Source organism: Drosophila hydei, unplaced genomic scaffold (genome assembly GCF_003285905.1).
Source record: "Drosophila hydei strain 15085-1641.00,03,60 unplaced genomic scaffold, DhydRS2 tig00000001-arrow-pilon, whole genome shotgun sequence".
NCBI lineage: Eukaryota > Metazoa > Arthropoda > Insecta > Diptera > Drosophilidae > Drosophila > Drosophila hydei.
Genome location: NW_022045643.1, coordinates 7,563,895 through 7,591,083, shown reverse-complemented (window position 1 = coordinate 7,591,083; position 27,189 = coordinate 7,563,895). Strand labels below are relative to the sequence as shown.

Genomic DNA, 27,189 nt, shown 5'->3' with positions numbered 1-27,189 from the left:
TCTTGAGTTTTTGCTTGGCTCTAGACTGTTTTTTTTTCTCTCTTTTTGTGTGTTGTGTTTTATGTTTTCTGTGGGCATGTTTCAAACAATGTTCAACTATTAAATGCCTCGACAAATTTCAAAAATGTATTTTCATTGTTCTTATGGACAGCGCGCTGTATATAGTAAAATATATTTAGAAATGTTTATAGTTTTTGTGCAGACAGATGGTTGACTAGTAGCTGACACATGGCCGTGACAGAGAGGCGTGGCACATGATAATTCATTTGCTCTAAGTTAAAAGATTAAAGACTAAATTGAGTATGATATGGCCAATGAGGCGGCTGAAAGCTGTTGGCAAATGCGCAGCAGATAAATGTGTTTTATAAATAAATGTGACTTGGTTTACAGTTAACTGACACATATATATAAATATACGATATATATAATATAAACATATAATATTAGTCATTCAATATAAGCATTTGCTGTGTTCAGACTCAATTCATGTTCAATTCTCTTTAACTTTAGAAATAAATTGCGTGTTGAACTTAGCTCATTTTCATTATATATAATATTTATATAAATTGCACTTTAATATTAGCTTAACTTTGTGAGAGTTCAGTTCACAGTTCTCTCTTTAAAAGTCTGATTAGTTCAATTACCATAGCAACTTTTTCACTTTGAGCTCTGTTGCATGTTTTCTTTCTTTTATCAAGATTTTGCTGCTATCTTCATCCTCTTTTCAAATTCATTCTTGTTTTTTAAAATTTGTACTAACTTGAGTCTATCTATTATAATCTATACGAACTAGACTCAACTTTCATATTAACTTAAGCATTTTCTCCTGCTTCCATCTAAACTTGAAGCTTTTGTTGCTGTTAATTGCTCCCGCTTAAGCCCTGCCTAGTATCAACTCATTATCATATACATATATGTAGAATCTTGTATCCACATTAGACTAATTTGACTCTATTAGACTCTAGTTTTTTCATATAAGTTGAAACATTTGCTCTGGCTGCCATTAAGACTTCGATTTTCTCTCTGTTGCGCTGTCAATTGCTGCCACTTAAGCTTAATCTAATATCAAATCAATCGCGATCAGTCGTTCGACCTGTAAAGACGTGAATTCGAACAGCCTTCGCTTAAGCTCTACTGCTGCAGAGTTCTAAAAATAGAACTTTGCGGTGCATTCTTCAACGCAACAGCAACAAAAACCGCACACGCAGCGTTTTCTTATCGCTTGCTTCCGCGTAACTCAATTGCTTTAATTGCAATTTACGAAATTTCGTCGCTTGGCGCGAGTGCGCCTGCACTCAAAAGCACAATCCGCGATGACATCTAATGTCAATAACCTCGCTACAGCTGTAAAGGTAAATGCAGAAATGCAAGCCCAGCTTAACGTTGTGATGGCAAATAGGCAAGCCTCCATCATGCCAATAAACTCAAAAATAGATATCGCCTCCGTGCAAGGCATCACTAACAACAAAAACACGAAACGTAAACAGCCAAATTCACCAAAAACCATCAAGAAAAGGCTCATCTTCGACGAACCAAGCACCAGCAATGCAGCATTAATATCAGAAAATCGATTTTCACTGCTCGTAGAAGAAGATGAAGACTACAGCGAATCACCTGTAGCTCCAGAAGCCCCAGTATTGACCGACCAGCAAACTACTCCGAAACCTCGTCCGCCCCCCATATGGTGTCCAAACATCAAGTCTGTGGCCCTACTTCAACAGATAATAGATAAAGTAATTGATGCTAAATCATACGTAATTAAGCCAAAGAAGAATAACATAGGTGTATTAACCCAATGCAGTGAGGACTATCGCAGAGTTATAGACCACTTTACTAAGCTGGAATTGGAGTTCCACTGCTACCAGCTTAAGGAGGACAAACCATATAGAGTCGTGTTCAAAGGGCTTCACTCCAGCACTGATACAACACTAATTAAAAAGGAATTGGAAACCAAAGGCCACACAATTACAAATGTGCACAACCCACTGAGCCGTATGGACAAAACACCGCTAAATATATTTTTTGTTGACGTGGCTCAGGCCCCCAACAACAAAGAAATTTTGGACATTCGAGTTGTCTGCAGGCAACGCTGCACAGTGGAACTGCCAAGAAGATACAACGACCTGACACAATGCCATCGCTGTCAAGAATTTGGACACACACAACGCTACTGCCACAAAGCTCCCAGATGTGTGCGTTGCGCCGGGAAACACGCATCCAAAGACTGCACCCGCGAAAAGGACCAGGCACCAACTTGTGTGCACTGTGAGTTACAGCACCCAGCCAACTATAAGGGCTGCCAAGTATACAAGCGGTTGCGCAAATTGCAATCCCCAGCACAAAAAAGGAGTCCCACACAAACACCGTCTACGGGTCCGAGTACTGCTTCCGAAATTACAAGGCCCCGGAGCATTACCCAAGCCACGAGCTTTGCAACGCCTATTAGTGGTGTTTCTTACGCACAGGCCGCTAGAGGTGGACCGTCAAATAAGAATACCACAAGTGACACTTTGTTCACTGAAATGCTTCAGCAACAACAACGTCAGTTTGACGCAATTAATGCCGAGCTCAAAGCGATGCGAGAAGTACAATCCCAACAAGCAACCATGCTAAACAGTTTAATGGCCATCATAACCAAGCTTGCCTACAAATAATGGCTTTACGTGTGGGTATCTGGAACGCCAATGGCCTGAGAAACAAGACTCAGGAACTGGCTGCGTTTCTCTCACAAGAAAACATAGATATAATGTTAATAACAGAAACTCATGAGTGCCCCACTACACAAATTTTCGGATACGAACACTATCAGGCTCATGGTGAAGGAGCAAACTGCTTTGGTGGATCCTCAATCCTCATACGAGCAACAATACCGCATACACCTTTACTGCCAATTTGCAACGCAACAATGCAGGTCTCAGCCATCACCCTGCCTACGTCTATTGGAGCGATCGAAGTTGCGTCAATTTATCTTCCGCCAAACACTGGTCTGTGTGATCATCACATGGAACAGGTTCTAGGCCAAAGGTTGAATAAGACCCTCATCGGCGGCGACTGGAATGGATGGCACCCATTTTGGGGAAGCAATAGTGCGAATCGTCGCGGAGAAGTCATATTTGAGGCGATTCAAAACTTACAATTCAGCATATTGGCGACTGGAGCCCCCACCCGTTACCCAATTAATGGACACAGGCCCTCGGCAATCGACTTCGCTGTCTACAAAGGCATCTGTGACCGGCAATTGACCATTGAAGAATCCTTGGACCTATCCTCTGACCACCTGCCACTAATAGTCACAATCCACGCGCAGCCACAGCCCTTGCCCATTAGGAAACAACTACTGCCAGCAGGATCAGATTTAGGAGTCTTTAGGCGCGAGCTCCATTACTCTTTGCACATAGAAATGGAACTTAACACTCCTGAAGACGTGGACTACGCAGCAAACAAACTGCAGGAAGAAATAGTCAAAGCTGCGCACCAAGCCGCCCCACCATCTTGCCAAACAAGACAACAGTCTCCGTACAACATCCCCCTCACCTTGGAGGCCCAACACCTACTAATACACAAAAGATGGGCCAGGAGACGCTGGTTAAGATTACGCACGCCTGATGCCAAATCCATGTACAACGAAGCCACGAGGCATCTTAAAGCTGCTCTCGCCCTGCTTCAAAAGAGGTGTATCAGCGATGCGCTGGTACGAGCTGAATCGCCCACTGACGCAGAGTTTCAATTATGGAAATTTACAAGAAAGCTCAAACGGCAGCCAATACGACGTCATCCCATTCGGAGCATTTCTGGTTCCTGGCACATTGGAGACGAAGCTCAAGCTGAGGCTTTTGCAAACCACCTTCAAGACCAATTCACGCCGGTGATTACCGCAGAGGCCTCAGAAATCGAAGCAACAGAAGACATCGTTCTCTCGCCCCTCCCAGCTGAAGACCAGATAACTGGATGTACAAAAGAAGAGGTTCTTGAACACATCAGAAGAGTGAAGGCAAAAAAATCCCCTGGATATGATCTAATAAACGGCAGAGTCCTTAGAGCACTGCCTGACTCCACCATAGACTACATAACTATGGTGTACAACGCCATGCTCCGCATCCGGCACTTTCCAGCCTGCTGGAAGCGCGCCGTGATTGTGATGATTCCTAAGCCTGGCAAACCCGTGGGAGAAATTGAGTCGTACAGACCAATTAGCCTGTTGCCAGTACTCTCCAAAATATTCGAAAGAATATTTCTGGAACGAGTACTGACACATCTGGGACGCCAGGAGGCCATTCCAAACCATCAGTTTGGCTTCAGGAGACAGCATGGAACACCGGAACAGGTTCACAGAGTTGTGCACCATATCCTTGGAGCCTTTGAAGAAAAGATGTACTGCTCTGCCGTCTTTTTAGACATCAAACAGGCGTTTGATCGAGTTTGGCACCTGGGACTGCTGCAGAAAGTGAGGACCACCCTTCCAGCCCCATTTTTCGCGTTGCTATCCTCATACCTTATTGGAAGAACCTTCCAAGTGTCAAGGGGGCAAACAGTATCCTTGACTAGACCAATTATGGCTGGAGTACCACAGGGTAGTGTTCTAGGCCCAACACTTTATACTTTATTCACAGGAGATATGCCAACTCCCGAGCCAAATATAGGAAGTACAGATGCAGTACTCATAGCGACCTATGCAGATGACACCGCCATCTTATCACGTCACGTATCTGCGCAAGAAGCTTCAGACTCACTACAAAAATATCTGGACTCTTTCGGACGCTGGGCAAAACGGTGGTGTATCACCATTAATGCACAAAAGTCTGTACATACTACCTTCGCCACTAGAAGAGGAGATTGCCCAAGCGTTGCATTGGGGCCCACTATTCCCAAAGCCTCAAAAGTAAAGTACCTTGGTATCACTCTTGACAGAAGGCTGACTTTTAAAGCGCACATAAGTCAAGTAACCTCAAAATGCAAAAGCAAGCTAAAAACCCTCGACTGGATGCTGAGAGCTTCAAGCAAGTTGTCTTACAGCAGCAAGGCCGCCATCTACAAGGCAATAGTTGTCCCAACCTTCGTATATGGTATCTCTCTATGGGGCTCCTCGGCGAAGACTACAAGGAACAAAATTCAGACCCTGCAGAATAAAGCACTACGCAGATGGACTGGAGCCAGCTGGTTTGTAAGAAACTCAGTCTTACATAGGGATTTAGCAATTCCCACAGTTGCTGAACTCATTGGGCGACACAGTTCAAGATACGCGGACAGACTTGCAGCGCATCCTAACCATCTCGCAAGCAACCTGGCTATAAACAACAATAGGCGAAGACTGAAGAGATTGCATCCTCTAGACAATATTAGAACTAATTAAGATAGTAGCTACAAGTGCAGAATAATTGGCATATCTGCCCTCCCATTAGTTAAGGTTTAGAGCTAAATGCGCTATAGAGTCTAAGACAATAAGCTGCAACAAAATAAAGAAATAAAAACGAAAAAAAAAAAAAAAAAAAAAATATCAAATAATTATAATATATACATGTATTTACAATCTAGTAACTTCTTATACTAACTGTACTTTATTAGTCTCTAGTTTTCATATTAACTCAAGTCATATCTATAAATCAAAAGAATCTAGTATCTCCATATACTAACAAGGCTCTATTCGCTTGTCAAGTCTATTGTCTTCTATCAATACTTTGCCTTTCCTGCTCTATCATTTGTCCACGCTTCACTTCAATCTATTATCATATATATGTGTATCTCAGAATCACCTTTTTACTAACTAGTCTCAATTAGACTTTAGTTTCTATAGCAGCTCATTCTTTGACCTTTGCTGTCATCAAGAATTCTCTTCATTTGCCCATTTGCTGTTCTGCCAACTATCTAGATTTCCCCTGCTCGTCTACCGTTATATCTAATATATACATTATTGTATGCTTTTACTAGACTAAGCTCTAGAAGACATACATTTGATAGAGCAGCTCATTCTTTGACCTTTCTTGCCTGTGCCCCTTTGCTGGGCCTGTCAATCGCCGCCATCAAAGTCAAAGCATATCTTATCTAGACATTATTTCTACATTATATTCTGGTTTGCTGCTAGCTGGCAAATATTGACCAACAATAGGCGGCTATAAATAAGTAAATAGGGTTTCGTTACCGCGTCGATATTTCCTCAAATGCGCTTGCACAACAATTGCAGCCGCAGTTCATAGAAATCACAACTAAATGAGAGCAGAGCGGGGCGAGGCCGAGGGCGAGAGTGGGGCGCGGGTAGGTCTGCCTAGCTATCGCAAACTCGGGGGCTAGTCACCTACTCAGCTACGCGCTGGCTGTGCTTTTTATCTTATCGAACTGTTATCAGCTGAAATGGTAAAGGTAAACAGTAGATAAGGCAGAGCTGACTTGCTGACGACTCATTTGCCTGCATTTCAATATATACTATGGATGTATACGAACATATATATTGCCATAAAAATATATTTGTATATATTTATATACATGACGCATCGCATTTTGATGGCCGCTAGCCAAAAAGCATTTAGAAAACTTTTGAATACGCATCAAATCAATTTAATGGCTCACAACATTCATCAAAATGCCATCAAAATTCAGCAAAATTTAATTATTAAACCATTTCTGGCCATATCATTGTCTATATATCGTTTAACTCTCCAATTATTCAAAATCTCTCCCTCTCTCTCCCACGCTGTCTCTCTCTTTCGCGCCCGATCGGTGTGAATAGCACGTTCCCAGCTGCTAAGAATGCATGCAATGGACAGAGCCTACAGGGCAACTATATATGGACACATATATACACATAAATACATAGATATGTATACATATGTCTACATATTTATATATATGGATGTCGCTTTCTGATTTCGTTTTTATGTGCGTTCATTAAGTGTTCTGAGCGTATTCGACTTTATGTTTTGTTTTTCATCAGTAATATATAAAATATATAAACTCACGTTTAGTCTAGTTTTATGAAGTGTTGAAATTGATTGGTTACGCCCACTTAAGGCGTAGTATTTTGCCATGTAAATGCAATTATTTACGGTGATCAAACAGCTAGAGACTTGAAAATATATATACCCATCAGATAAAGCTTTGAAATTTAAGCTTAAAAAAATATAAAATAAAAATCCCATAGTTTCATAATCTATCTTATAGATCTTCCACATTTATAGACAGTTTATGCTCATCCATATATAGATCTTATGGATCTATAAATAGATCGATAGATATTATAGATCTATAAATAGAGAGATCTCCATGGATAGATAGATCTTATAGATCTTCCACACTTTTCGACAGTTTTATATCTTTTAGATCTTTAGATAGAAAGTCCTTATAGATCCACATTTCTAGAGCTAATCTCAACAAATCTTACAACCCTCTCCTATACACTAAAAGCAAAAGAATTGCCTAACTTTATTTTATTTACTTATTACCATTCGATCGCGAACGAGTATTATGCAGTCAGTGACGCTCAATTGCAGCTTGTTAAATGATACATATTTAAAATATTACGTGAGTGCAATTTTTAAGCAGCCGCATGCGAACAGCTGGGCCAGTGAATTGTTTTAATTACATTTTGTGATTATTTTAACTGCTAACCGAAAAATAATAGAGCCATAGATTGGGTAATTAATATCGCTCAGGTAAACAAGCATGTCGAAGTTGTTCAGTTTGTTGTAAAAATTAATTACGAAATATGTGCTTTTAATAGACTCAGACTGGGTCTCGGCCTGATTATTAAACTGATTAGTCGAGCGAGAAAACAGAAATAGAAAATTGTTTTGACTTTGAGCTGAGAACTCGCAATGGGCTAAGTGGACGAGTTGCTGAGAGCTAACTGCTGATAACTGCATAAGAAAATATTGTGATTAAAAGTCAAGGCTGCTGAGTGACGAGAAGACTTTGATATAATACTAATTGAACTCAGGCATATTTAGTCATATCTTAATATCATTCAGCTTTCATGCTTAGCTTCAATTTTCAGACCTGTTTTGTGCGCTTACATCATATCAATTAAATTTGAATGGCCTTCGGCATGCAAAATCTATGACATTTTCTCATGATTTACATGCAAGTATATATATTATATATATATGTATATAGTTTGTATATATATTTGCATTTGGCTTTCGGTTTTGTTTGCTTTTCGCCTTTATTTCCCATGCATGTGAAACGTGTTTTGCAATGCCAAAAATGACATTCGCAGCCATTTGACACAGCACCCAAAAAGTGTTTTACCGCCTGGTCTAAAGTCTGCTTTGCATTAGACAAATGACTCCATTTGTTGTTGTCGTTACCTGTTGCCTGTTAGCTGTTAGCTGTTAGCTGTACGCGGCTACCAAGGTGAGTCAGCTCATTTGTATTTAAATTTTTAGAGACGCTTTCAGCAGCTGTGCGAGAATTTTGCATAGTTAATTAATAATTTGTGGTTTCATTGTTCGAACAGGTGGCCACGCCCCTACGGTATTTATCTGAAAAGCTGGATTCAAATGCGCGTTCATCGTTAAATATTTAAATGAACTAGATTTTCACTCTCTGTCGCTGAGTTACGCCCTCTATCGGCCAGTTATATTTGTCTCTTTCCATTTGATTAACAGCGCTACGACCCAATAATTAGTTCCACTTAAGCACACATTAGATAAGTGCACCGGGCGCAAATGTGTGGACATTTCCTCAACTCGAAGTTGATTAAAAGTCAATATTTTCTATAAGACTTTTAAGACTCTATCTCACTCTCTCCTTCTTTGCATTGTCTAAGCCACTAATTATATACTTATTCAAATAGCTTAGGGAGTTACCAAAAAAAAAAAAATTATAAAAATTATTGATATTTCTATGCGATTTGTTGTTTGTCTGCTGCGTTGCTTGCTTGTTTGTTTGTTTATTTAATGTTTGTTTGACTCGAAAATTATTTGGGCTAAGTCAACAGAAATGTAATCAATGAATAGACGAAAGCGCCGTACAGCACTGGACACATATCTATGGAAAGAAAGGGGCAGAGATAGGGAGATGACGAAAGCCAAAGAGTGAAAAATGAAATCGAAAATCGAAAATCAAAATAAAAATATTTTACTTGGCTGCGTATTTGCTTCCTGGTTTCACATTGTAGTTGCTGCTGCTGTTGTTGTTATTGCTCAATTTGTTTATCAAATTCGGTTTTTAAATTATGGCCTTTATGCGTTCGGGCTTGCAGCCCAATTTGGTCGGCATTTCATCAAAGTTTGCTTGGCATAGGTTTCGCTTGGTAAGGTAGGTTTCACAGGCCTTGGCCTAGGTGATGAGGGATGAAAGGGGGAGAGAGATTGAGTGTGTCTTGCGAAGAGTGCTCATAAAAAAGAACTTCAGTGACTTTGGCAGATATCAAGTTAATTGTGCTGTTGGTGTTACTTGAAGAGGAAGTTAAGACTAATGCTTAGGCTATTCAACTTAGTCTTCTTACAGCTCATAGCACAATAATGACTTATTGTCTACAAGAGTTCTTAAGACTTTCCACTTAGATGCATACTTAAGCTTTCTTTCAAACTTAGTTAAGACGTTGTGCTGCTTCTTTGAAGTCTAAGTTTTTGGCACATGGCTAAGCTACATTTCGTTGAAGTCGTTCATTAAATTTCTCTTCAGACTTTCTACTCTTTTTAAAGGCCAAGTTCTAACAAATGCTTTAGCAGAATGAAAATTCTCTTTTCCTTTCTTTGAAGACACTATTCAAGTTCTCCTACATATTTTTCCCTTTCTTTCAAGGTGCTCTACAAATTCTCTTAAGACTTTCCACTTCTTTGAAGACAACCATTTCATATAATACCTACTAGACTAAGATCTGATACTTGCTGAAGCTTCTTCCTAAGGCTCGCATTCCTTTGACTTTTGTCATAGATTTTCTGATGTTTCTTCTCTTTTTTGTATGACTTCGGAAATATTAAACTTTACATTAAGCAACCTTTCTTTCTCAAGACTTCCTTGCCCTTTCTTAAAGAATGTCTTCAGTTATATTAAAGGCTTTCTTCTCTTTCTTTATCTTCTAGCTCTCTTAAGAATGTAAACTAACTGCTGATGCTGATGCAGACTTACTTCACTGTTCTTAAATTTTCTTAACAATTTCTTCAAATTATCTTAAGAATTTCTTCTTTCCTTGCATGCCAAGTTCTGACTAATATTGAAGCTATTCAGCACATTCGTCGATTAACTGCAGCAGCAATTAAACCTTGTTACCTGGCAAGCTCTTCCAAGATTTTCTATTCATTCTATCCATGTTTTTTCTGTTTATATTAAATACTTTCAGCTTTAAAGCTTCTCCCTCTGTTGTTCTATATTCATATAATATTCCTGCATTTGCTATTCAAATGCGAACACAACTTAAATTTCTTAAACTGTGCAGCTCTTAGGCTCGTGTCTTATCTTCCATTGGCCTCAAGTTGGAGCACAGTTCAGTTGTCACAGCCTGAGCGGAAGTCCTGTGCTGCCGATGAGGCCGAGAGGCGCGAACCCTCCGGGCACTACATGCGAGTTGTGTGCCAATTAAACGCACGCTGCGAGGGTTGCCCAAGATGTAGTTAAAGAGCCGCCAACTCGAACTAATAAGGAGCTTAAGCAAAAGGCAAATGTGCTAAAAGGTTTACACACCGTCGCGACGTCGAGTTCTGTTGACAAAACAGCCATAAAATGTTTCAGGCGCTGAAACAGTGAACAACCAAAAGAGCCTGAGAGAAAGAGAGAGGGTATAAGAGAGGGAAGGGGAGGGCATGAGCGTAGACAAGGAGCGCTCATTGTGCTGGCTGAAATAAAATGCTAAAATTATTCATTTTGCAAATAAGCAGCGTAAATATTTAATTAACAACTCAGCAAGCGAAAGCACACAAAGCAAGAGAGAGAGAGAGGGAGTGAAAAAGGGAGGGAGGTGTGGCGGGCATAAATGTGTCTCATATGTGCGTCGTCTTCTAAGGTTTCCTCTCTGTGTGTGTGCGTGTGTGTTGGTAATATAATATTTATTTATGTGTCGCAGGCAGTCAAAGTCGCCACCTTGTGACGTCACAGCTTGAGAGCAATGGCATGTCTAGCTAGAGCTTTGACAAATACTTTTAGATATCGCTTTAAGAGCGGCGGGTCGCTGACACGATAACTCTTATCACTACAAGCGATCAATGTGCAGCTGCAGGTAAAAGGCGACTTAGCTGCGGCTAATTCATATAAATGAGGAAGTGCTTGACTGAATGATTTAGTAATTTTGGTTCAGATAGTGTACAGCTTGATATAACTAAAAATGTACGAGGCTTGGTGACTGCAATCAGTTTTATCTTAGATATTGTTTCTATTCATAACTCAGTTATGACTTAGAAACATGGAATGTGGGCTGGTTGTGAAGTGTCGTGAATGTTTTGATATAGAACTCCTTTGCCACTTGTATAAATAAAGCTTTAAAAGTCTAATTAGCTAGAGTTACTTACTCATAAGTCAGAAACTGCTTATATGACTTAGAAATCGAATATGCTTACTGAGTATAGTGCTTAAAACTTAATTAGCAGCTGTCTTAACTTTTAGTAATAATAAAATGATATCATAGTTAAGTTTACAGACAGTACATGAAGTCCTTTAGAATGTTCTACATTTTCTCGAAGTTTGTAACTTCACTCATTATTTGAGGCTGAGATTTCATATGTATTTATAGAAAAAATATTTTGATTGCAATTTAGAAATTTGATATGTGGGTAAATAATACCTAGAAAACAGCCAACTCTATACACGTAATGCTTGTTCAAAGGCATAAATAGTGCGCAATAACCCTCATATTGTATTTTATTTTGAGTCATATTCTTAGTCATATTTGAAATTTAAGGTAGCTCCAAAAACTGTTTCCGATTTTTATTGAAATTTGAATGCTATAGACTGCTGCATATGCTCTACTGAGAATCTTAACCCCTAGTAGAATTCATCCTTAAACACTAAGTTAATTCAAATACATCTGTCTAAGATATTATTCATAATTTAGTTTAGATATTTTTGGAAGTAAGTGCGACTTGGAATACATAAATACTACAGATATTAATATATTTTTAATATTTAATTTACAACAAGTTTAATATAAAATGAAAATAATATTTTGTTTATTATATTTATAATAATATTTTGTCTAAAATAATATTTATAAAATATTTTTTTTAAATAAAATTATTTTGTTTTTTTTCTAAATAGTTTTTTATTTTATTTTGTTATTAATAATATTATAATATTATTTTATTGTGTTTTTTTTTAATGTTCTTAAACTAAATATATATATTTTTAATATTTTAAATATTTTTCATATAAATTCCATTGAAATAGTATTTTTAATATATTTTTTGATTGTATATTTCTCCTTTTGCTGCAGGTTCCATTAAACTCCTTCGCTTTCTTACTATCTTAGCTTATCTTATACACCTTTAAGCAGACATTTGATTTCCTGCTGCCAGGCTCTGCTTCCCTTCTTTGATTAAATGTACAGCAATTGGCTAAGCGGGTCGACAGGCAGAGAGTTTCGGGCCTAGAAACAAACGCTTGAGTAACCCAAAAGAGCCTGAGTAACAAGGCCCAATCCCTTCAACCTACGGCCCCGAGGGCAACACTGACTAATTAAATTAGTGCAGAAATTTGCTGTTATTATAGTATTTGTTGTTGTTGTTGTTTGGCTTTAATTGCTTCTGTGTTATTTTAGTTGGACTGCTGAAATGACTTAATAGATTGAATGGCAGTGACCTCGGGGCGACGCTCTTTACGAAAATTTCATTATTTTGCGGCTGGCAAAGAGAGGGCTGAACTTAAAGCGGCTTTGCGAAAATCGATGCGGCGGCTGCTGCTGCTGCTGCCAACTAACAAATTCGTAGCAAAATAAAGCAATTAATAACAAATATGTTTATACATTTTATAAGCCATCAAAAAGGCGCTGGGCTCAGCACGTGCCTGACCTGGCCATTTTATGTGCAGGTGCTTAAATATTCCATTAAATGCGCGTTAGACTAGAGCCCTGGAAGTTAGCTGCAGACCGAAAGAGCTCAGCTCGAAAAGGAATCAAGAAAAGGGGAAAAAAGCTGTGAGCAACAGTAAAGTGTTGGTTTATTTCATTGTTTCAATGCGTTGCACAAACAACTCGTAAAAGTCAGCAAATATTATTGCCTAGGCTTTTTGGGGTCGGGCTATTAAAATGTCATCATAAGAGGGGCGGCAAGGGGAAAGGAAAAGGGTATTAGGGGTAGTCGAGCATAGCCGCTGAACTGTGAATGATAAGTCAAGACACGCAACTTCAATCGTGCGCCCGCTTTTAATGGCAGTCCAATTCCCAGTAAGCGCGCTTGACGTATTTATTATTTAACACCTTCCATCAGCCAGAGCCAGAGCCAGAGCCAAAAAACCTTAGCGCCAAACACCATACACATAAAAGGTTGACCTTTTCGCACACGCACCCACAGCCGCATGGCCCACGCCACCTGGGTGGTCTTTCTTTCTCCATTCATTTTATGAGGTACTCTAGTTTTTACGAGTCGGCTTCAGCATAGGTTAGAATATTTAAAAGTGTGCTTAATTATACTGTGAAAAAAAGAGAAGCGAATAAAGAAATTCTCATGCCACGACAGCCACAGCTCATAAAGTGTTTTTGTTTGCTACCAAGTAATTTCTATAGCGTGACGAAAGCTTTTCTTAGAACCGAATAGCACAATTAATTTGCAGCTTAATTACATAACGGCAGAATGCTCGGATTCAATGCGCCAAAGTTCAAAGGGTTTGCGAATGTTGCAGCAGCTCACAATTTTAAGAGCCAAAATTGTAATCAAAACGTTTTTATGTGTTGGTATTTGCGTGAGTTTTAGTGAGCTTTTGCTCGAAAAGCTACTTTGTTGCCGGTAATAACTGAAAAAAGCTTTTGTATAGATACTAATTTACCATATGTGAATTAATTGAAAAAATTCCTTATGTGTAAAAAATATTCCTGAAATTGGTGCTATTTTTAGGATTAAAGAAAAACATATATTTTATAGTACTTATATAAATAAGCTTTATAATGTGCTTTACCCGTAAGCTACTATTTTTAGTAATAATGAGCTTTAAGTTTTGATATGCATTTGTGTTCCTGTACCAAATTGACGCCAATGAGAGCTTAAAGCTCGAGTGTGCTTCACAAGAACTGTCAATGTCTAATGTTACTATAGTAATTTGGAGCAGTGTATTATATGTTGCCCCATAAATACTATGTATAACTCTCAATATCTGACTAAAAAATGCAAATTTTGTAACCTCAGCTATTTTATTTATATTTATAACTATATATTGTAACTATATATTTTATCTATATTATAACTACATAGAAGCGTAATATTTTCTTGAAACTTTCATTAGTCCTTGAGTTCATTTAAACTCTTAGAACTTCAGTATCATTTGTACTTTATTCTACTTTATATTATTAAAGCTTCTTTTATATAAAGAAATAGTTTTTGCACTACAGAAAATACATTTTCAAGTCTCTATTCATACTACTTGTTTAACACCAACTCTAAACATACCTTCAGCTATACATAACAAATAATCAATATTACCTTTAGTCACTTACACTATATTAAAATATACCTTAATCTCTCTAACAACTCTTTATTATTTGATTATTTGGAACTCGCCTTCATATTCACTTCACTAACTATTTTTTTTTATAATTCCTCTCTACTTACAGTTAAATGCCAGCACAAATTTGATAAGGCCAAGCCACAGCTGCTAACTTTTAGGGGTAAGTTTTCAACTACTTGCATATATCGATCTGGGCGCTCAACTGGCCAAAAGACTAAATGTGCCCGAGTCCAAATGTCCAGAAATGTGTCCAATTCGCTCTGTTCACGTGTTGTTTAACACGCTCCGGCGGCTGCCTGTTACCCCCTGTGCATAGTCAAACTGTAACCCAAACCTAGACCCCCAAGCAGCAAGTCGCTTGCTATTCATGTACGCTATCATAGAGAGACTCAAATTGAATTACAACAACAAACAGGGGACTGACAGCCGAATGGATTTTGCTACGAGATGCTCGCCCGTTCGCCCGTTCAACCGTTCGCTCGCATAAAATATGCAATTGCAAGTGCGGACATTTGGCAGGAAACTATGCAGACGACGCGTCGTCCCGACGGTGCCGACCGCTCAGGTGATATATCGCCAAACTAGTTTACGCAACATGTGGCATGTGCATTTTGCATGCCACAAAAAGAGAAAGAAAGAAAAAAAATGGACATTTTGACATGTGGCGTTGCCTCAAGATTTGCCACAGATAAACTACAAATGGTCAAAGCGACTGGTTTGCAAGTGTCTTTTAAATACAAATGTTATCTGCTGACCGCCCGACAAATATCAAACTGTACATGTGCGCGTGTGTCTGTGTACGTGCCACATTTTGTGGCTGCTACAATTTTTAATGGATTGACGGCAGACAGCGAATGCGCATTAGAAACCGGGCGGTGCCCCAAAACGAAGAATATATAACGTATATCGTATGCCGTATATCGTATATCGTTTGCCGAGTCATGCTTAGACATGGCCATCAGTTGAACTCGTCGACATGCAGCAGATGCTGCTCCTGCTGCAGTTGCAAATGCAATCGCAATCGCAGACTCCAGTTGCCACTTGGCTGGCGTCAACTGCCTTTGCATGCCAAATTTCGCATGGCTACTGCAATTTTCTTTCAATAACTGGCCTCCGTCCAGCCAGTTGGCTCTGGCACGTACTGGCTTAAAGTATCTGTTGGCTACTTGAGCGAGCTCGCTCACTCCCTTCCCCCCCCTCTCCTTCCCTCTCTATTGATACTGCATATATTTATTTTAATTGCATTTGTTGTTCGCAGCGCATCGAGTGCCTTCTCGAGGTGTTGTGCGTCCGATAAACAATTTCGAATGCTTTCGGGCCATCAGTTTCGAGTTGTTTCTGTTACGTGTCTGAAGTTTTGGCTAATTGGCCAATTGAATGTTAGTTTTGAGTGTGCGATTTTCTATTGGTATTTTAATAAAGACTTTAACAATTTATTGCCTGCTGAGCTTTAAATAATATCATTAAGCTTTACAGGTGTGTAAAATGGTACATTCCAATTGGACTTCCTCATTTATTGTTATTGCAGTAAGTTTAGTGCCTACTGCATGTGAGGTACATAACTAACATTTTAGTACCTAATGGTACACTTTAATTGCAGCATAAGACTACCAGAACAGGTTCTATTTGAATGAAATTGTGTACCTAAGTAAATCGTTTATCATAACAAGTGCAGTTAGAGATACATAAAGGTACAGCTTAACGACTGATAAGTAGGGTACATTAGGTACTTGGCAACAGTAATTATTACAAAAGCATATTCTCTAAAAGTAGGTACATTTGGACTGATTTTCATTACTGAGGTACCTATGCATATGCTTTAACAGAGTTGGTACATTTGGAGTGCTGTTTGCTGTTGAGATACATAAGTACATTTCTGATAAGAGTTGGTACATTAGGCGTACTGTTGCTCAGTTATGTACCAAGAGTAATCTACCACAATTGGTATATTTTAAGGAGGTACATAATGTAGTTAATAACAATAGGTACAATATGAGTCATTTTTGTTACTACAGTAGGAACTCTACAAAGTATTACACTTGGTACATTTTGAGTATTAATGCTTGCTAAGATACAAGGTGTATCGTTTATAGCTGAATGTACCAAACAATTGGCGAAATAGATGAGGTACATTTTGGTACCAAACAGGACAGCTTTAATTGGCGAACGTTTTTTATAAACATTTAAAAGGTTTTCAAATTGAAAAGGGCCTTACAACTTTTAATACATTTATAAATGATTTTTAATGTACCTTAATATATAATTTATATATAATAATTTGCTCAGATAAATAAACACATATATCTTTATCTTTTTTATCTATATATATATTTTTTTTTTGGCTAAAAGCATTCGTTTGTCTAAATGTGTTTGAATGCTTAGCCAGGCCCAGCTACTGTCTGCCGACCCAGCCCCTTTCCAGATGGCTTAAATAAAGATAAAAACAATATATGACTGAGTCAATTGGAAGAGACAGAGATAGGTACAGAGAAACAGAGAGAGAGAAAGATGGGGAGAGGTCTCAGGTCTCATAATTGATATTCATATGTGGATTTTGTGTTTGTCGTTTGACTGCATCTCATTAGCATCGCACATCCTTATAAGAGCTGGAGTATGTGTCGCGTTACCTGCGCTTATAAATAAGCACATAATCAGGCGACAAAAGCGTCGAAAACGTCGACAGCAGCAGTGGCAGTGGCAGTAGCATCAGCATGCATAAATAAATAAATAATTTGCAACAATTACCATAAGTTGGGCTTGACGTCTTCTTCTGCTTCTTCCTACTCTTTGGCATTCCAGTTATGACTAACTTAACGTGAAGTCAACTCTCGCAGCATCAGCCTCAGCCAGATGATGTTGTACGCTGATGATGATGCCAGCTACCAGTCGATAAACATAAATAGCTGCCACGAGCAGCTATCATAGACAGAGACAGACAGAGAGAGAGTGAGTGAGATAGCTGCCCAAAATAAGAGCCGTAAAGTGTTTGACTTTATGGCCAAATGGGCGACGCGGCTTTTGCATGGAGTCGGCTTTAATTAGCGCTCGCCTCACAATTAAATAATATTTTTCTTTCTTTTTTTTCGCCAGCTATCTGCCTCTCTCTCTCTGCCCCGCTCTCTGTCTCTCTCGTTTTTTTCTGTGTGATGCCGCCGACTTGTTAACTCGCTGCCTGACAGTCTGCCAACAAGTTTTAATTACCAGTCAGACCCACGAAATAAAAAGTAAAAATTGTCTCCCGGGCAGTTAGTTTTTGATAGTCGTTGGCTTTTTAATGACACTCGACTTGACTGCTGCCTGTTTTCGGTTTTTTTTTTTTTTTAATAATATTATTTGTTGTCTTTTTGTTGGCTGTGTGCAAATACTTGCATTTTAAACGTATTTAACGATCCGTGATTCTTATCCACACGTCGTTAATTTAGCTGTCGCTATTCATTTGCGGCAGATGCGGCGATACTCCTAAAGATTTCTGTATATATATAAATAAATATAGAGAGAGAATCATATCAAGTCAAAGTTCTGCTTATGAGAGGCAGCTGGGGCTGTGCCTTGGTGTTGATTGTCTCTATTGACACATTGACATGCATTTTGTCAATAAAACCAACAGCAGCCGTTTGTCATTCGATTTTGACGAAGGTCGTTTCGTTTGGTGTTGGCCTCCAGCCAAGGCGTATCACAAATAAAATAAAATATATAAAAATACAATCATATAACAGCAATTCATGCTATTGCTCTAGATTTGTACTTGATTTTATTTAAGCTATTAAATTGAGTTGAAATTCATTTCGGCTTGTCTTAGTTGATATCTGGCTGAAGATGCAACTTGCCACGATGTCACTGGTAGGCAGCTGCGGGCACGCCCTCTGCACTGGTTGGCCACGCCCACGCTGCTTCGTCTTATTTACAACTTGACATTTCACTTGCCAGAATCGCGGCACTTCAATGCGCCCCAATTGCATTTTATGACAGACCGAACTGACCTACTTAACGGCACTTTCCCAACACACACACACACACATTCACATTGGCCGGCTCGTCCTTTTCAATCGCATTATAAATTTAATGTGTTGACCTTTTTTTTGCGTGCCCCCGTTGGACCGCAATTTCAATAGATTGGCTGCAGAAATCAGCGCTAAAGCGTAGCGAAAAGGACTCTTACGACCCTCGTAAAATTTAACTAAAATGTCCATAAGTAGCTGACGGGGTCGAGCTACAAGTGAGCCGCAATTCCAGCTGCATGTATCTCCAGGGTTGTCGCATTTCACGCTGACTGCACGACGCCCCCCATTTTTGGCCAATATCCTGAACCATTTCCGGCTTTGTTTTTTGCTCGCTTCTTCTACTTTCGTCGCTGTTGCGCCTTTTGTTATAGAAGGTCGCACACACACATACATACAAATTTATTCTTGGCACATGCTCAACTCATGGCTAACAATTTTCGTCACAAAAGCTGCGTACCGGGCTTAAAAAAAACCAACAACAAAAATAACAAAAAAAGCTAAAGCAAAAGCAAAAAATAAATAAACTTTGTAAAGAGTTCGTCGTTTGTTCTTGTCGCTTGGCATTGAATAAAACGTCTTCAACTAGAAAGCAAAACATTGTAAATTGTTTTTCTTTGGCACACACACACACAAGTTGAGATGGAATACCCCTAACGCACATGTCCTGTATTATTTTTTTGTTACTGTCATCTTTTTGTTTCTTACTTCAAAGGCAGCCTGGCTAAAAAAACTTTTCTTGTTCCAATGTTGTTCGCATTGCAAGGACCGTACACGTTTTTTTAAGCACTGTCTTTTGGCCATCTAGCTATGGTTTATTTTTATTTTGTAACAAGGCCCAAGTCCTGCGTGCTGCTGCGCTTGAGCGCATATATTTTATTGACTATTATTTTAGCCATTGGGCCTTGGGTTTTTGTTCTGTTTAAAGCTTGTATTTATTGTCTATTTATTTCCTGCAACAATTTTATTTAGACCACAACAAGTAATAGTATATATATCTATATATAAATACATATATATGTTTACAAATCTATTTTTATGTTGTGCTCTAATGAACAAAATAATAAAAAGATTCACAATGTCTTAAAGACTTAAAAGGTTTTTCTTGTTCTTAAATTTAAAGAAAAAATTAGACGGATAAAAATAGGAAAATTAAATAAAAAATATGGCAGTAAAAATATATAAAAAAATAAAATAAATATAAGATATATATATCAGTATATATATATTTAACATTTCACGATTAACTTTATGATATTTTAACATTTATAGCTAATAGCTCGATTTGTTAAACATTTTGTTTGTTAATCTATCAAATTGTCTAAATTATTGTTAATTTTGAGCGTATCAAATTTTCGCACATTTGCATCGGATCGTGAATTGTGGCAATTAAAATATTTGCTACGCAGTCTCATTCACACACACACACACGCACAACAAATGGGCATCACGACTGCGAATAAAATGAATATAAAAAGTTTGTTTTTTTGCTTTTATTCAATATTTTCCATGGGTTTCAGCTGAGCTAAGGCAACTAATTGACTGGCTGCAAGGCCTCGAGTCTTATGAAGGCGCGAATATAATGAAAAGAGAGAAGGTGAGAGAGAGAGAGAGAGAGAGAGAGAGAGAAATAGGGTCAGTGTGAGAGTAATTCGAATAATTACGAAACGTTAGAAAAACATTGAGTTTTAAAGCTATTTGCCACTAATTTTATTAGATTTTATTTTGTGTTGCCTTCGCTTCACAGAAATGATGATTGTAAGCTATAAAAATAAAAGCAAAAAAAAAAACAAGAAGAAAATAGAAAAGCGGAAAAGCAGTAACGCAGCTGGGCAGCATTGCGTAAGTAAGCAAAAGGAAACCATCCTTGAAATCTATTGTCTGTCCTTGAGGGTTCAGAGTCGAGACAAATGCAATGAAGCGGCCAAATGGCAAAACAGAGAAAAAGCGGAGAAAAAAAAACAAATGAAAATCAAATGAAAATCAAGGGAAAATGCCAACAACTGATGCCCAGCCCTTACATAATTGAAAAGCATCAAAACAAACGACATCAAAATGAAAATCAAAATATCTCTTAAGATACATGATAAAAATTGCAATTTCTAGATAAAGTTTGATATACACGATATATATATACATATAAATGTTTATAAAATAAATAAAATTAGTATATATTTTTCGTGTTATTTGTGCTGCAATTGAAAATAAACATGCAATAAAAGCGAGGCATGCAGCACAGTTATTGGCTCAGTATCAATAATAATAATAAAATAACAACAATTGTATTTTATACACACAAAATTTAACTCTCAATAGAGCGTTTTGAAACAATTTTAATAAAAATAAATATATGCAAATAAATGAAAAATAAATGAAAAATAGATGCACTTTGCACCATTGTCAGTTCGAGCTCAAAGTCCAACCTAACTCAACTGCTTGCAATTGGTCGCTCTTATAGATAAATAAATGCTTGCGGCGATTCAAAATAATTGAAAATTGAATGAAAATCAAATGTGTGTTGTTGATTTTACAGGATATGCGCCTAGTCGAATAATTGTTAAATTAATTATTCAATTGTCACAAACAAACTCGCTAACACACACACACCCTCACATATACACAGTCATTACTGTTACATTATAATAATGAAAAGCTTTCACTTTAATGCAAAATTCGAAGCTTGTCAAGCAGCTGTGCTCGAACGCGAGCGCGTGTGTAGAGTTATATTCATGTGTGCCCACATGAAGACTACACACACACACACGTATATATAAGCAGCACCTATTGTTGCTGTGTGCTCCAGTTGCTGTTACTGTTGCTGGCGCCGCTGCTGCTGTTCCACGTAGGTTTGCAGTGGCCATAAACAAGGACACGCACGCAATTAATTGCAGAATTATTACAAATTTCATTACATGCTAAAATATGCAAATTGTTTGACGTCGTCCCTCCTCACTTTCCACTCCCACTAAAAGTTGCTACTATGCTGTCCATGCAATTAAATGCATTTGCATACATAATAAATAAATAATGTGGCAGAAAGCAAGAAAAATACAGAAATGCCTTTTAATTATCATTTTAATGTGTTTATGAAAATTAGAAATGTTCGCAAAATGCGGGCGAAAAGATAGAGAGAGGGAGAGGGAGAGAAATATATGTTGAGTGTAGACTTTTAAGCTTTACAGTGTTGCTGTTTGTTGTTAAGTGAGCAGAGGAGCGAGCGCGACAGAGTGTGAGTGAGCGAGCGAGTGTTTGAGGGACAGCTGCATTAAGGGACATTAACGCAAAACAAATGCAATGCAAAAATCTACAGCTGCCCAAAACTAGTCAGTCAGCTGCGTGGTGGCGGGGGTTGGTTTGTCAGTTGCAGTTCTTGTCCCATACTAAAATTGAAACCCATTTGCAAAGTAGCAAATGTCCATTACATCAAAAACATTGTTGTTTTTGTTGTTGCCTGTCTGCTGACTGTTATTGTTATTGTTGTAATTGCGCCTGTTTGCACTGTGGCTATGCTACAGTTGTTGTTGTTGCAGCATAAATATTGCATGTCTACAAAATATTTGGGTTAAAATTTTGCACGCACACACATATACACACACGCTTACTCAGAAAGGCATGCATATAAAAAATGTTTTATTTGCATGATTGCACTCAAAAAGGGAGTGGGAGCGCAAGAGAGGGAGATCTGCTGCTGCTGCCGCTGCCGCTGTCGCTGCCTCTGTCACTGCTGCTGCTGCCAGTTGAGTGTCAGTTGAGTGGCGTATTTGCTGCCAGCGGCGACAGCAGCGTCGGCTGCAATCGAATTGTTTGTGTAATTGTTTCTTTTATTTACAGTTTTTTTTTTATATTTTGCACGATTTTTTCCATCCCTTCCATCCCTTCCATCCTTTGGCGCGCTGTGTTTTGCAACAACAATAATACGTATAATAATAATAGCAAACAACACAAACGCACCTTGCGGTTTCTGCGGTCGCCGCGTGCCGCAGCTGCTGTCTCGCTCGCACTAGCAATCGCTATGCGCTGAGTGAATTGGACTGTGAGATACCCAAATGCAGTCGACACTCGCATGTGGAGCACAGAGAGCCGAGCTTTTTCTATTTTTTTTTTACTTTATGCTTTATGCATTATGTCTGAATGGTTCAGAAATCGTTTTGGGACTGCGGCACTTTGTTGCCAGTTGTTTGATAGTTTTTGTAATAGGTCTCCAAAGAGCTGTTATCAACAAAGTTTGACGTGCTGACAGCTTTGGAGTGCTGTTAAAATGGCACACAGAACAAGGTGCATTTAAATCTTCTCTACGAAATTCACAAATATTTCTTTGCAAAAATATTGAACTTCAATTAAATTGCTTTTAGGAATACCAACAACTATAGGAAATATGGAATATGCATTTAATAATCTATTGACTTCTGTGACGTCATATAGCATTGGTTGTATTTGCTTTGAGCTTTGCCGCTGTACAAGTAAAACAAAACAAGAGAATCGCTGATAAACATAAAATCAGCAATGACATCGCATAATAAAGAAAATGAAAAGAAGAACCACAAAGCAAACGCCAAACAGTTATGCAAAAGCTTGTCGCTATTTATAGTCACACATACAACTTGTTAATATATGCGTGTGATTAATAAACGGAAAACTACTCACACTTGTAAGCTTTCATACCAAAAAGTTACTGAAGCGTGACGTTGTTCTGGCTGTGCTTAAGCTTGTTATTTGCTCATGCTAATTTGCTTGGCTGATAGCTAAGACGTTTCATGTAGACTTTTAGATAATCATAACTCAACGTCCTCGATAGTATAGTGGTTAGTATCCCCGCCTGTCACGCGGGAGACCGGGGTTCAATTCCCCGTCGGGGAGAGACTGAAAAGTGATTTTTTATTTTATTTTTTATTTTTTAAATTACAAACAATTAAATAAACTGCCTTCATGCAACGGACACGCAGTATTTCAGTGATATTTCAATATTTTTAAAATAGAAAGCTCCAGCAGCTGCCAATGTCAGTTAGTTTGGGCCCACAGGTCATAACTCGCTGAAAAGCTAAGCACACAAGGCCGTATAATGGCCACACCCACCCACACATAACGACCCCCAAAAAGAGGCTAGTGAAAAGTGCGTTCCGATTCATTTAAGCCCGAAAAAAGTTACGAAAAAATAGAGAAATGAAAAAAAAATACAAAGCGAAGGCAAACAAAATCTGCGCAAAACCGCAAAACAATAGTCGGAATAGTTTTGGAAAAATCTATGCCAGTGGCATTTGGCCCCGCCCATCGCTCGAGAGAGGCGGCGGACCTGTGACCAACGGACCACAAAAATCACGTTATTTCAATTGAAATTCCCAACAATCGCAGCTCCATCAATGGGACTTGACTCCCGGCCCGGTTATCTATTGCTTTGCGTGTGCGTTTTGTGGCATTCTTGGAATGCTGGAGCTTTTGGGCGGGACTTTCGATCGACGCCCACGTGCAAAAATTTGAAAATAATCCCCAAGCCGAGTGCGTAATATCGCCAATTTATCACCAGGCGTTAGGCTTCACACACAAACAACAACAGCGGGAAACGAAAGCGAGTGTGGGCAGGGTGGAGCGGAAGGGGGAAGCTGCCGCTGCTGCCGCTCTTTCACTCTCGTTTGACTGCGTTTTCGGACGCCTCTTCAGTTCCATTATCGGATGCTGCGACCTAATGAAGAATTATGTTCATAATTTCCAAATTTATCGCTGCGACCCTCTGACAACTTGTACTACGATCATAGAGATGAGGTTGTTGATGACGATGATGCTGCTGATGATGCTGGCTGTCGGAGCTCTGTCTAACACTTAAGTGTGTCAAAATGTTGTCGCTATGGAGATGCTGCCACACACACAAATTGCTGGGGCATGCAGGCAGCTGCCCCAACCCCAAACACAGACAGACAGACGGACGGACAGACCGGGCGAGCGTGTTAGTTACAAGGCGACACACTTCGAAATATGTGTATTATTTATATTTATGATGCCTTCCTTCACTTCACTCCACTCGGGAGCTCATCCTATTTCAGCTCCAATCATCAACTTAGCTCGACTTGGCTTTGTTTAGGTTCACAGTTCAAAAAGTCATTTCAAGTTTCGTGTTTCAACAAATTTCAAGTGAAAGTTTTACGCATTTCTTCATCATCTGGTGCTGCTGCTGCTTCTTCTTGCTGAGAGTGTGTGCTATTAATTTTCACTTAGTCCAAGTTCTCGCTGCGTATTCAATTTCATTGTCAATCCTTTAAACAGCTGACAAAACATTTTCCATTCTATCTTCCGCTTTTCTTTTCGTATTTAATTAGAAATATTTTTAGATATTTTTAACTTTGAATCGACTCTCTCTTTCACTCGCTCACTCTCTCTTTCTCTCTCTGTTTTTAACTCTCTGTTTTTAAGTGCAGCATTGAGAATTTATGGGACAGCATATTAAATTTATATGTTTTGCTCTTCATTACAGATTATAGACAGACCAAATTGTGTGTGGATTAGTCGACGAGTGGAGACACATGTCGCAGAGCATCAAGCACTTTATGGGTGAGTGAGTGTCTGATCCACAAGTTGACTTTATATATAGCAGGGCTAAGGCTTTGTTTGAAGTCAATTTTTAATGGCATTTTAATGCTGCGAGAGAATTGCAGAATTTTGTCGAATAGATAATATATATGTAATATGTTTACTTAAGCCAAAGATACAAAAATAAAGTATGTTTTCAATTGAAGTTGCTACAAAATTATAAAGAATAGATTAAGTATATATAATGTAAGTAAAAGCTTTTGTTCGCTCTAAGTGATTATAATTTGTATTCGATTCTTGGGCTAAGATACAAAAATAAATTGTGTCTTCAATGAAAGTTGCATAAAGTTCTTAAAGAGCTTTGAACTCATTTAAATAAAATTCACAAGTCAAGGCCAAGTTAAGGCAGCAAATTTCAGTCATAATTCCACCTGAAGCCATGACTAATCCTTAATTATAGTCACACATTAGCAGCATTTCAAGGTCGTTCATTAAAAACAGGTTTCAAAATGCGCTAAGTGCAAATGTTAATTTGCTTTTGTTTCTATGTATACATGTATATAAATATATATATATTATATCTGTATCTTTTTTGTTTGTTGAGCTTCGCTCAGACATTTAAGTATCGATGCAAAAACAATTTGCATAATGCGCAAATGTTGCGCTCGATTGGGCATAATTTCGGTGGCGCAGCTGAAAAATATTACGAAATTGAGTTGAAATAACATTTATATATTTATTTTTTTTTGCTGTTGGAGGCAAGCGGAAATGCATGCAACATGTTTGCGAGCGCAGATACTTTGGCTGCAATCCGTGAGATACTTTTCGTGGTCTTTTTTTTTTCTTTTTGCATTCAAGGATCCAGCGCTCAAGCATCCTGTGTGCGCCAGACAAAATTTGACGCCTGCGTTTTTTTTCGCTTTCTTTCTTTCCATTTTGTGGCATGCCTTGTGGGCGGCAGCCACGCCTCCCAGTCGCTTGTTGTGCGTTTGTCGCCGCCTGTTTGTTATTTACCGACAACTTTATGGCCACATGTCGACGTCGTCGAGAGCGACAAAAAATTGTCATCATAAACAACAGAGCACGAAAAAAGGCAAAACAAAATTTTGTTGCTTAAATTTCTGCCTCGTTTTGCTGTTGGCTTTTTCTTTATTTTCTTTGGCCTTTTTTCGCAGTTGTTTTTCCCGACGAGCATGTGTGAAAAATAAGAAGTGTTACCCCCACAAGTGGGTAATGCTGGGGGCGTGGCTGGGCTCGAAAAAGCACCGCGGTGTCTATTTAATGAAGTGCCATCCCAGCCAATTCCCAAAGCCCAGCCCTGGCCTCGCTTGGCCTAAGGCCTTAACTTGCTGTCGATGTTGTTGTTGTTGTTGTTGTGATGACAGTGTGAATTTTCACATGCGACTTTTAGCTGCAGTCGCCGCAAACTGCACAAAGAGCTGCCATTGAGTTGTTTATCTTGGTGTTTGCGCCGAAGGTGCTGGCTTTGGCTCTGGCGCTGGCCAAAAGGCATTCGTGTGTGGGCGGCTGCCGAAATGAGGTTGGCAATTGAATAAATTACATATGAGGAAACTACGAGCTAACCAAGTTGATTGGATGCAGTTCTTAAATGGGCTTAATATGATTTTGCTTTATGAATTGTAATTTAACCGAATAATGCTGGAAATCTAAACCAATTTTAGTGAAACTTCAGTTGCTATGCAATGCAATCTACTTGATTAAATTTGTTTCTAATTTTATTTAATATTATGATTTGCCTCTAACTGAAAATAGTTGTTTTGTATAGGTTATTATTATTATAGGTGGTTATATTATTGTTAGTATTCTTTGGTTAAAATCATGTTTCTATATCAATCAAATAGTTAATTATTTTTATTAATTTAAAAAATATTTAAATATTCTTCTATTTGTTGTTTTATAACAAAAGTTATTTTATTAATTTTTTTAATTTAATTTTTTTTTTTAATTTTTTTATTTTTATTATTACTTTAATTTATTTTTTATTATTATTGTATTTTTTTTAAATTTATTTATTTTTGTTTTATTTTCTTATTTTTATAGAATAATTGATATACTTCTTTTACTTCTTTTT

General features: G+C 38.3%; 1 protein-coding gene and 1 non-coding gene across 2 annotated transcripts in view; both read left to right on the top strand.

Moving 5' to 3' along the window:
• LOC111604521 (leucine-rich repeat and immunoglobulin-like domain containing-NOGO receptor-interacting protein 4) overlaps positions 1-27,189 on the top strand; it is a 64,737-nt gene that overhangs the window by 5,593 nt on the left and 31,955 nt on the right. The window contains exons 2-3 of the mRNA XM_023322617.2: positions 14,687-14,740; positions 25,042-25,118. The gene's annotated coding sequence lies outside the window, so the exon portion shown is untranslated. The remainder of the gene's footprint in view (positions 1-14,686; positions 14,741-25,041; positions 25,119-27,189) is intronic.
• Positions 23,364-23,435, top strand: Trnad-guc. Its single transcript has one exon. It is a non-coding gene; the product is annotated as a tRNA-Asp (tRNA).